The sequence below is a fragment of the Vipera berus genome, assembly GCF_964194415.1.
Source record: "Vipera berus genome assembly, chromosome: 1".
NCBI classification, from domain to species: Eukaryota; Metazoa; Chordata; class Lepidosauria; order Squamata; family Viperidae; genus Vipera; species Vipera berus.
In genome coordinates, this window is record NC_138202.1 from 7,658,428 (window position 1) to 7,667,798 (window position 9,371).

General features: G+C 49.5%; 1 protein-coding gene across 3 annotated transcripts in view; it reads right to left on the reverse strand.

Moving 5' to 3' along the window:
• The window catches only part of LOC308664267 (guanine nucleotide-binding protein subunit alpha-15-like), a 43,152-nt gene extending 38,893 nt beyond the window's left edge, over positions 1-4,259 (reverse strand). For all 3 annotated transcript variants that reach the window (XR_014025636.1, XM_081321333.1, XM_081321334.1), the window contains exon 1: positions 4,188-4,259. The gene's annotated coding sequence lies outside the window, so the exon portion shown is untranslated. The remainder of the gene's footprint in view (positions 1-4,187) is intronic.
• Between the last annotated feature and the right edge of the window lie 5,112 nt (positions 4,260-9,371).

Genomic DNA, 9,371 nt, shown 5'->3' on the forward strand with positions numbered 1-9,371 from the left:
GTCCATGCAGCAACATTGAAGTGGTTTGTGGTTGTTTTTATGATGTGTTGTTGTTTTTTTTCTGTTTCCCAGTTTAATCAGTGCTTCTGGGATTTCCTGATGGTCCCCCATCCCAGGATTAACTAGGTTTATCTCACTTAATTTCTGAGCCCAGAAAAAAATCAGCACATTGCAGCGGGTTGGGCTAGACAATCCTTGAGGATCCTTTCAACTACGATTCTAGGTCAGGGGTCTTCAAATTTGGCCCTTTTATGACTTGTGAACTTCAACTCCCAGAATTCCTCAGCCAGGCATGCTGGGAGTTGAAGTCCACAAGTTATAAAAGGGCCAAGTTTGAAGACCCCTGTTCTAGGTCATAGCTGGCTGGGGAATTCTGGGAGCTGAAGTCCACAAATCTTAAAGTTGCCAAGGTTGGGCACCCCAACATACACATGCAAACACACAACATACATGCACATGGACCCACAAGCACACCATCCCCCTAAAGCTACCACCAAGCAGAGACAAAATCCTTCACCGCCCCCCCCCGCCCCCTTGAAAACCTGCCAGTTAAATTTGCACGCATTTGCCCTCCAGGCCCCCAGGACGATGGACTACCCAATTACAGAATAAAGAAGTTGGAAGGGACCTTGAAGGTCTTCTAGTCCAACCCGCTGCTCCAGCAGGAGGTTGTCGCCATCTCGTCCAAGACATGTCACCGTGTGCGCACCAGGCTGGATCTCAGGGGAAGAGGTGCATTGCAGGAGGAGAGGAGGAGGAGGAACATTTTAAAGGAAAAGAAAGGGAAGGAGGAGGAGGATGAAGATTAAAGGAGAAGGAAGGGAAAGAGAGGAGGACAGAAGGATATAAGGAGGAGGAGGAGGAGGAGGAGGAGGAGGAGGAGGAGGAATAATAATAATAATAATAATAATAATAATAATAATAATAATAATAATAATAATAATAATAATAATAATAATAATAATAATAATAATAATAATAATAATAATAATAATGTTGGAAGGGACCTTGGAGGTCATCTAGTCCAACCCTGTGCTCAGGCAGGAAACCCTATCATTTCAGACAAATGGCTGCCCAGTCTCTTCTTAAAAACTTCCAGTGTTGGAGCAGTCACCGCTTCTGGAGGCAGGTTGTTCCACTGGTTAGTTGTTCTAACAGTCAGGAAGTTTCTCCTTAGTTCCAGGTTGCTTCTCTCCTTGATTAGTTTCCATCCGTTGCTTCTTGTCCTGCCTTTGGGCACTTTGGAGAATAGCTTGACTCCCTCTTCTTTGGGGCAGCCCCTGAGATATTGGAAGACTTCTATCCTGTCCCCCCTCGTCCTTCTCTTCATTAAACTAAGACATACCCAATTCCAGCAACCGTTCCTTGTATGTTTTATCCTCCAGTCCCCTAATCATCTTTGTTGCTCTTCTCTGCACTCTTTCCAGAGTCTCAACATCTTTTTTACATCGTGGTGACCAAAACTGGATGCAGCATTCCAAGTGTGGCCTTACCAAAGCATTGTAAAGTGGTATTAGTACTTCACTTGATCTTGATTCTATCCCTCTGTTAATGCAGCTTAGCACTGTGTTGGCTTTTTTGGCAGCTGCAGCACACTGCTGGCTCGTAGTGAAGTGATTGTCTACTAGGACTCCGAGATCCCTCTCACAGTTACTACTATTGAGCAAGGTACCACCTATACTATACCTGTGCATTTGGTTTTTCTTGACTAAGTGTAGAATCTTACTTTTTTCATCACTGAATTTCATTTTGTTAGATAGCGCTGAGTGTTCAAGTCTGTCCAGATCCTTCTGTATCTTAAGCCTGTCTTCTGGAGTATTGGCTATTCCTGCCAGCTTGGTGTCATCTGCAAATTTGATGAGTTCCCCATCTATCCCCTCATCTAAATCGTTGATGAAGATATTGAAGAGCACTGGGCCCAGAACAGAGCCCTGGGGCACCCCACTACACACTTCCTTCCATGTAGATGCAGTTCCATTGAGGACCACACGCTGAGTACGGCCTGTCAGCCAGCTACGAATCCATCTGGTAGTGATGCTATCTAACCCACATTTTTCTATCTTATCAAGTAGTAGGTTGTGATCTACTTTATCAAATGCCTTACTGAAGTCCAAGTAAATTATATCTACAGCATTCCTCTGGTCCACTAATTTTGTCACTTGGTCAAAGAATGTAATAAGATTTGTCTGGCATGATCTGTTTTTGATAAACCCATGTTGACTTTTAGTGATGACTTTGTTTGCATCAAGGTGTTCGCTGATTCCTTGTTTGATTATCTTTTCCAGAATCTTCCCAGGTGTTGAGGCTGATAGGTCTGTAATTTCCTGGATCCATTTTTTTCCCCTTTTTTGAAGATGGCAACTATATCAACTCTTTTCCAGTCCTCCGGTAGTTCCCTAGTGCTCTGGGATCTTTGAAAAATATAGCTCAGTGGTTCTGAGATCACCTCTGCCAGTTCCTTGAGAACATTGGGGTGTAATCCATCTGGTCCTGGTGATTTGAACTCGTTTAGGGTGGACAGGTGCTCACTTACCATTTTCTTGCCTATCTTAACGTGTTTCTGGTTTTTATGGCACTGTTTTTGATAGGTTGGACTGTTTTTTCCCCTTTGTGTAAAGACAGATGCAAAAAACGAGTTAAATAGTTCTGCTTTCTCCCTGTTGCTTGTCACCTTCTTGCCACTTTCCCCCATTAATGGACCAATCATTTCCTTCACTTTTTTCTTGTTTTTTACATGTTGAAAGAAGCTCTTTGTTTGTTATTTTTGACATTGGTTGCAAGCCTTAGTTCATTTTGAGCCTTAGCTTTCCTCACTTCATCTTTGCAGGCTCGGGCTATTTGCTGATATTCTGACTTAGTTATGTGCCCCTCTTTCCACTTTTTATACTTCTCCTTTTTAATCTTTCAATTTATCAGAAAGTTCTTTATGCAGCCATGCTGGTTTCTTTTGAGAGCTGTTGTTTTTCTTCTTTGTTGGTATTGTGCTAGACTGGGCTTTTATTATCTCACTTTTCAAAATTTCCCAAGCTTCTTGAGTTGTTTTCCCCTTTAGGATTCTCATCCATGGAATTCTTCCCAAGGTCTCTCTAAGTTTATTGAAATTAGCTCTCTTAAAGTCCAAGACTCTAGTTTGCCTGTGTTCTATGGCTTGTGCTTCCATAATGTTGAATTCCAATATTGCATGGTCACTTTCCCCCAAGGTTAAAGGAGAAGGAAGGGAAAGAGGAGGAGGAGGAGGAGGAGGAGGAGGAGGAAGAAGAAGAAGAAGAAGAAGAAGAAGAAGAAGAAGAAGAAGAAGAAGAAGAAGAAGAAGAAGAAGAAGAAGAAGAAGAAGAAGAAGATGATGATGATTACCACGATGTAAAAAAGATGTTGAGACTCCAGAAAGTGTACAGAGAAGAGCAACAAAGATGATCAGGGGACTGGAGGCTAAAACATATAGGGAACGGTTGCTGGAATTGGGTATGTGTAGTTTAACGAAGAGAAGGACGAGTGGGGACATGATAGCAGTCTTCCAGTATCTCAGGGGCTGCCCCAAAGAAGAGGGAGTCAAGCTGTTCTCCAAAGCACCTGAAGGCAGGACAAGAAGCAACGGATGGAAACTAGTCAAGGAGAGAAGCAACCTAGAACCAAGGAGAAACTTCCTGACAGTTGGAACAATTAACCAGCGGAACAACCTGCCTCCAGAAACTCTGAATGCTCCAACACTGGAAGTTTTTAAGAAGAGTCTGAAATGGTATAGGGTTTCCTGCCTGAGCAGGGGGTTGGACTAGATGACCTCCAAGGTCCCTTCCAACTTTACTATTGTGATTCCGATTATGATTCAAGGAGAAGGAAGGGAAAGGGAGGAGGGGGAGGAGGAAGAGGAGGACGACACCGCCTTCGGGGGGGGGGGCTGTCTGCTCCCCGGGCCCCATCCTGCTTGATCATCCAACCGGAGATTTACAACCAGCCCCCCACCCCCTCGCTTTCTCCCCCCACCAGCTTACGAAGCAAGGAGAAGTTCACACCAAACGCCACTTAGAACCGAAGTTTGAAGCCGTTTCCTCCTTTCACTTTTGAGGACCCCTCCAGCGCAGAGTCGCGCATTTCCCCCCCCCCCGCCGTCCGCCCGCTTCTCCTGCCTTGTCCCCGCCTGCGTGGGGGCCCTTCCCGGTCTGCGCCCCCTCCCCCGGGGGGGGAACTACCTTGCGGGGTGGCCTTTGAACGCCGCTGCCGGGTGGGAATCCCAAAATTGTGGAGGCTCAGCAGTCCAGATCCTAACGCTGACAAGGCTGTCAATTACAGGAAAGGCAAATTGCAAAACTTTCCGGATGCGGTTGCGTAAAATCGTCCGCCCAATCGAAAGCGGGAAGGAGAAGGAGAAGGATGGAAGGCAGGAGGATGAAAGGGGAAGGAGAAGGTGCAGAAGGAGAAGTGGTGGAAAGAAGGATGGAAGGAAGGAGAAGGAGTGGTGGAGAAGGATGAAAGGGGAAGGAGGAGAAGTGGTGGAAAGAAGGATGGAAGGAAGGAGAAGGAGTGGTGGAGAAGGATGAAAGGGGAAGGAGAAGGGGAAGGAGTGGTGGTGGAAAGAAGGATGGAAGGAAGGAGAAGGAGTGATGGAGAAGGATGACAGGGGAAGGAGAAGGGGAAGGAGGAGTGGTGGTGGAAAGAAGGATGGAAGGAAGGAGAAGGAGTGGTGGAGAAGGATGAAAGGGGAAGGAGGAGTGGTGGTGGAAAGAAGGATGGAAGGAAGGAGAAGGAGTGGTGGAGAAGGATGAAAGGGGAAGGAGAAGGGGAAGGAGTGGTGGTGGAAAGAAGGATGGAAGGAAGGAGAAGGAGTGGTGGAGAAGGATGACAGGGGAAGGAGAAGGTGCAGAAGGAGAAGTGGTGGAAAGAAGGATGGAAGGAAGGAGAAGGAGTGGTGGAGAAGGATGAAAGGGGAAGGAGGAGAAGTGGTGGAAAGAAGGATGGAAGGAAGGAGAAGGAGTGGTGGAGAAGGATGAAAGGGGAAGGAGAAGGGGAAGGAGTGGTGGTGGAAAGAAGGATGGAAGGAAGGAGAAGGAGTGATGGAGAAGGATGACAGGGGAAGGAGAAGGGGAAGGAGGAGTGGTGGTGGAAAGAAGGATGGAAGGAAGGAGAAGGAGTGGTGGAGAAGGATGACAGGGGAAGGAGAAGGGGAAGGAGGAGTGGTGGTGGAAAGAAGGATGGAAGGAAGGAGAAGGAGTGGTGGAGAAGGATGACAGGAGAAGGAGAAGGGGAAGGAGGAGTGGTGGTGGAAAGAAGGATGGAAGGAAGGAGAAGGAGTGGTGGAGTGGTGGTGGAAAGAAGGATGGAAGGAAGGAGAAGGAGTGGTGGAGAAGGATGAAAGGGGAAGGGAAAGGGGAAGGAGTGGTGGTGGAAAGAAGGATGGAAGGAAGGAGAAGGAGTGGTGGAGAAGGATGAAAGGGGAAGGAGAAGGGGAAGGAGTGGTGGTGGAAAGAAGGATGGAAGGAAGGAAGAGTGGTGGAGAAGGATGAAAGGGGAAGGAGGAGTGGTGGTGGAAAGAAGGATGGAAGGAAGGAGAAGAGTGGTGGAGAAGGATGACAGGGTGAAGGGAGAAGGGGAAGGAGGTGGTGGTGGAAAGAAGGATGGAAGGAAGGAGAAGGAGTGGTGGAGAAGGATGACAGGAGAAGGTGAAGGGGAAGGAGAGGAGAAGGAGTGGTGGAGAAGGAGTGGTGGAGAAGGATGAAAGGGGAAGGAGGAGTGGTGGTGGAAAGAAGGATGGAAGGAAGGAGAAGGAGTGGTGGAGAAGGATGAAAGGGGAAGGAGAAGGGGAAGGAGTGGTGGTGGAAAGAAGGATGGAAGGAAGGAGAAGGAGTGGTGGAGAAGGATGACAGGAGAAGGAGAAGGGGAAGGAGGAGTGGTGGTGGAAAGAAGGATGGAAGGAAGGAGAAGGAGTGGTGGAGAAGGATGACAGGGGAAGGAGAAGGGGAAGGAGGAGTGGTGGTGGAAAGAAGGATGGAAGGAAGGAGAAGGAGTGGTGGAGAAGGATGAAAGGGGAAGGAGAAGGGGAAGGAGGAGTGGTGGTGGATAGAAGGATGACAGGGGAAGGAGAAGGGGAAGGAGGAGTGGTGGTGGAAAGAAGGATGGAAGGGAAGGAGAAGGAGTGATGGAGAAGGATGACAGGGGAAGGAGAAGGGGAAGGAGGAGTGGTGGTGGAAAGAAGGATGGAAGGAAGGAGAAGGAGTGATGGAGAAGGATGACAGGGATGGAGAAGGGGAAGGAGGAGTGGTGGTGGAAAGAAGGATGGAAGGAAGGAGAAGGAGTGGTGGAGAAGGATGACAGGAGAAGGAGAAGGGGAAGGAGGAGTGGTGGTGGAAAGAAGGATGGAAGGAAGGAGAAGGAGTGATGGAGAAGGATGACAGGGGAAGGAGAAGGGGAAGGAGGAGTGGTGGTGAAAGAAGGATGGAAGTAAGGAGAAGGAGTGATGGAGAAGGATGACAGGAGAAGGACAGGGGAAGGAGGAGTGGTGGTGGAAAGAAGGATGGAGGAAGGAGAAGGAGTGGTGGAGAAGGATGACAGGGGAAGGAGAAGGGGAAGGAGGAGTGGTGGTGGAAAGAAGGATGGAAGGAAGGAGAAGGAGTGGTGGAGAAGGATGACAGGAGAGGAGAAGGGGAAGGAGGAGTGGTGGTGGAAAGAAGGATGGAAGGAAGGAGAAGGAGTGATGGAGAAGGATGACAGGGGAAGGAGGAGAAGTGGTGGAAAGAAGGATGGAAGGAAGGAGAAGGAGTGGTGGAGATGGATGAAAGGGGAAGGAGAAGGGGAAGGAGTGGTGGTGGAAAGAAGGATGGAAGGAAGGAGAAGGAGTGATGGAGAAGGATGAAAGGGAAGGAGAAGGGGAAGGAGTGGTGGTGGAAAGAAGGATGGAAGGAAGGAGAAGGAGTGGTGGAGAAGGATGACAGGGAAGGAGAAGGGGAAGGAGTGGTGGTGGAAAGAAGGATGGAAGGAAGGAGAAGGAGTGGTGGAGAAGGATGACAGGGGAAGGAGAAGGGGAAGGAGGAGAAAGTGGTGGAAAGAAGGATGGAAGGAAGGAGAAGGAGTGGTGGGAGAAGGATGAAAGGGGAAGGAGAAGGGGAAGGAGTGGTGGTGGAAAGAAGGATGGAAGGAAGGAGAAGGAGTGGTGGAGAAGGATGACAGGGGAAGGAGAAGGGGAAGGAGGAGTGGTGGTGGAAAGAAGGATGGAAGGAAGGAGAAGGAGTGATGGAGAAGGATGACAGGAGAAGGAGAAGGGGAAGGTGGAGTGGTGGTGGAAAGAAGGATGGAAGGAAGGAGAAGGAGTGGTGGAGAAGGATGACAGGAGAAGGAGAAGGGGAAGGAGGAGTGGTGGTGGAAAGAAGGATGGAAGGAAGGGAGAAGGAGTGGTGGAGAAGGATGACAGGAGAATGAGGAAGGGGAAGGAGGAGTGGTGGTGGAAAGAAGGAGGAAGGAAGGAGAAGGAGTGGTGGAGAAGGATGACAGGAGAAGGAGAAGGGAAGGAGGAGTGGTGGTGGAAAGAAGGATGGAAGGAAGGAGAAGGAGTGATGGAGAAGGATGACAGGGGAAGGAGAAGGGGAAGGAGGAGAAGTGGTGAAAGAAGGATGGAAGGAAGGAGAAGGAGTGGTGGAGAAGGATGAAAGGGGAAGGAGAAGGGGAAGGAGTGGTGGTGGAAAGAAGGATGGAAGGAAGGAGAAGGAGTGGTGAGAAGGATGACAGGGGAAAGAGAAGGGGAAGGAGGAGTGGTGGTGGAAAGAAGGATGGAAGGAAGGAGAAGGAGTGATGGAGAAGGATGACAGGGGAAGGAGAAGGGAAGGAGGAGTGGTGGTGGGAAAGAAGGATGGAAGGAAGGAGAAGGAGTGGTGGAGAAGGATGACAGGAGAAGGAGAAGGGGAAGGAGGAGTGGTGGTGGAAAGAAGGATGGAAGGAAGGAGAAGGAGTGGTGGAGAAGGATGACAGGAGAAGGAGAAGGGGAAGGAGGAGTGGTGGTGGAAAGAAGGGTGGAAGGAAGGAGAAGGAGTGGTGGAGAAGGATGACAGGGGAAGGAGAAGGGGAAGGAGGAGTGGTGGTGGAAAGAAGGATGGAAGGAAGGAGAAGGAGTGGTGGAGAAGGATGACAGGAGAAGGAGAAGGGGAAGGAGGAGTGGTGGTGGAAAGAAGGATGGAAGGAAGGAGAAGGAGTGGTGGAGAAGGATGACAGGAGAAGGAGAAGGGGAAGGAGGAGTGGTGGTGGAAAGAAGGATGGAAGGAAGGAGAAGGAGTGGTGGAGAAGGATGAAAGGGGAAGGAGGAGAAGTGGTGGAAAGAGGATGGAAGGAAGGAGAAGGAGTGGTGGCGAAGGATGAAAGGGGAAGGAGAAGAAGAAGGAGGAGTGGTGGAAGGAAGGAGAAGGAGTGGTGGAGAAGGTGAAGGATGGGAGAAGGAGAAGAGTTTTGGAGAAGAAGGATGGAAGGGAGAAGAAGGGGGAGGAGAATAAGAAGGAGGAAGAGGAGGAGAAGCCTGGAAGGGAGAAGGAGAAGGAGAAGAATGGAAGGAAGGAGAAGGAGTTGTGGAGAAGAAGGATGGAAGGATGAAGGAAGTGAGAAGGAGTGGTGGAGAATTAGGATGGAAGGGAGGAGGAGAAGGAGGAGTTGTGGGAGATGGAAGGGAGAAGAAGGGGGACAAGAAGGGATGGAAGGCAGAAGGAAAAGGAGAAGAAGGATGGAAGGAGGAGGAAGAGAGAAGAAGGGGTGGAGAAGGAGAAGGATGGAAGGGAGAAGAAGGGGGAGGAAGAGAAGAAAAAGAGAAAGCAGAGAATTAAAAATATCTCAGTAGCACTGACACATTATCGAAAAGTCCGGAGAGACTTAAATAAAGGTAGCATCAGGGAGTGAATTTCCCCAGGATACCAAAGGCATTTTGAGTTTTGCATGCGGTGAACGAGGAGCGTTACCATCAGAGTTGAACTCCGAGTGAGTTTTAGGAAGGCAGGATAGAAGGAGGGGCACCCGGAGAAGTCAGAAAAGTCAACCTGGCATCGCAAGGCCTGCAACCAAGGTGTTGTGAATCAGGGTCAGCCTGTGGGTTCGGCAGTTGGGTCGGACGACTCAGAGGAGGAGGAGGGGGGTGTTGGAGAGCTTGCTGATGAGAGCCCTCAGCCAGGCCCCTCCCACCTGGTCACGACGGAGACCCAGCTGTGTGAGCCTGACAGCGTGGATGAAGATGACCCACAGCTGGCCCTGTTCAAGGACGCCTGACTCAGGAGGCAGTCAATCAGGAGTAAACAGAGGAAGGCAATGGGGCACCTCGGAAGGAGGCAGAGAGAAGCCACGCCCTGACTGTATAAAAGGGGAATGTGTGGGAGGGCTGGTTTGCTGAAGGCAACCGCCTTGAGGTAATT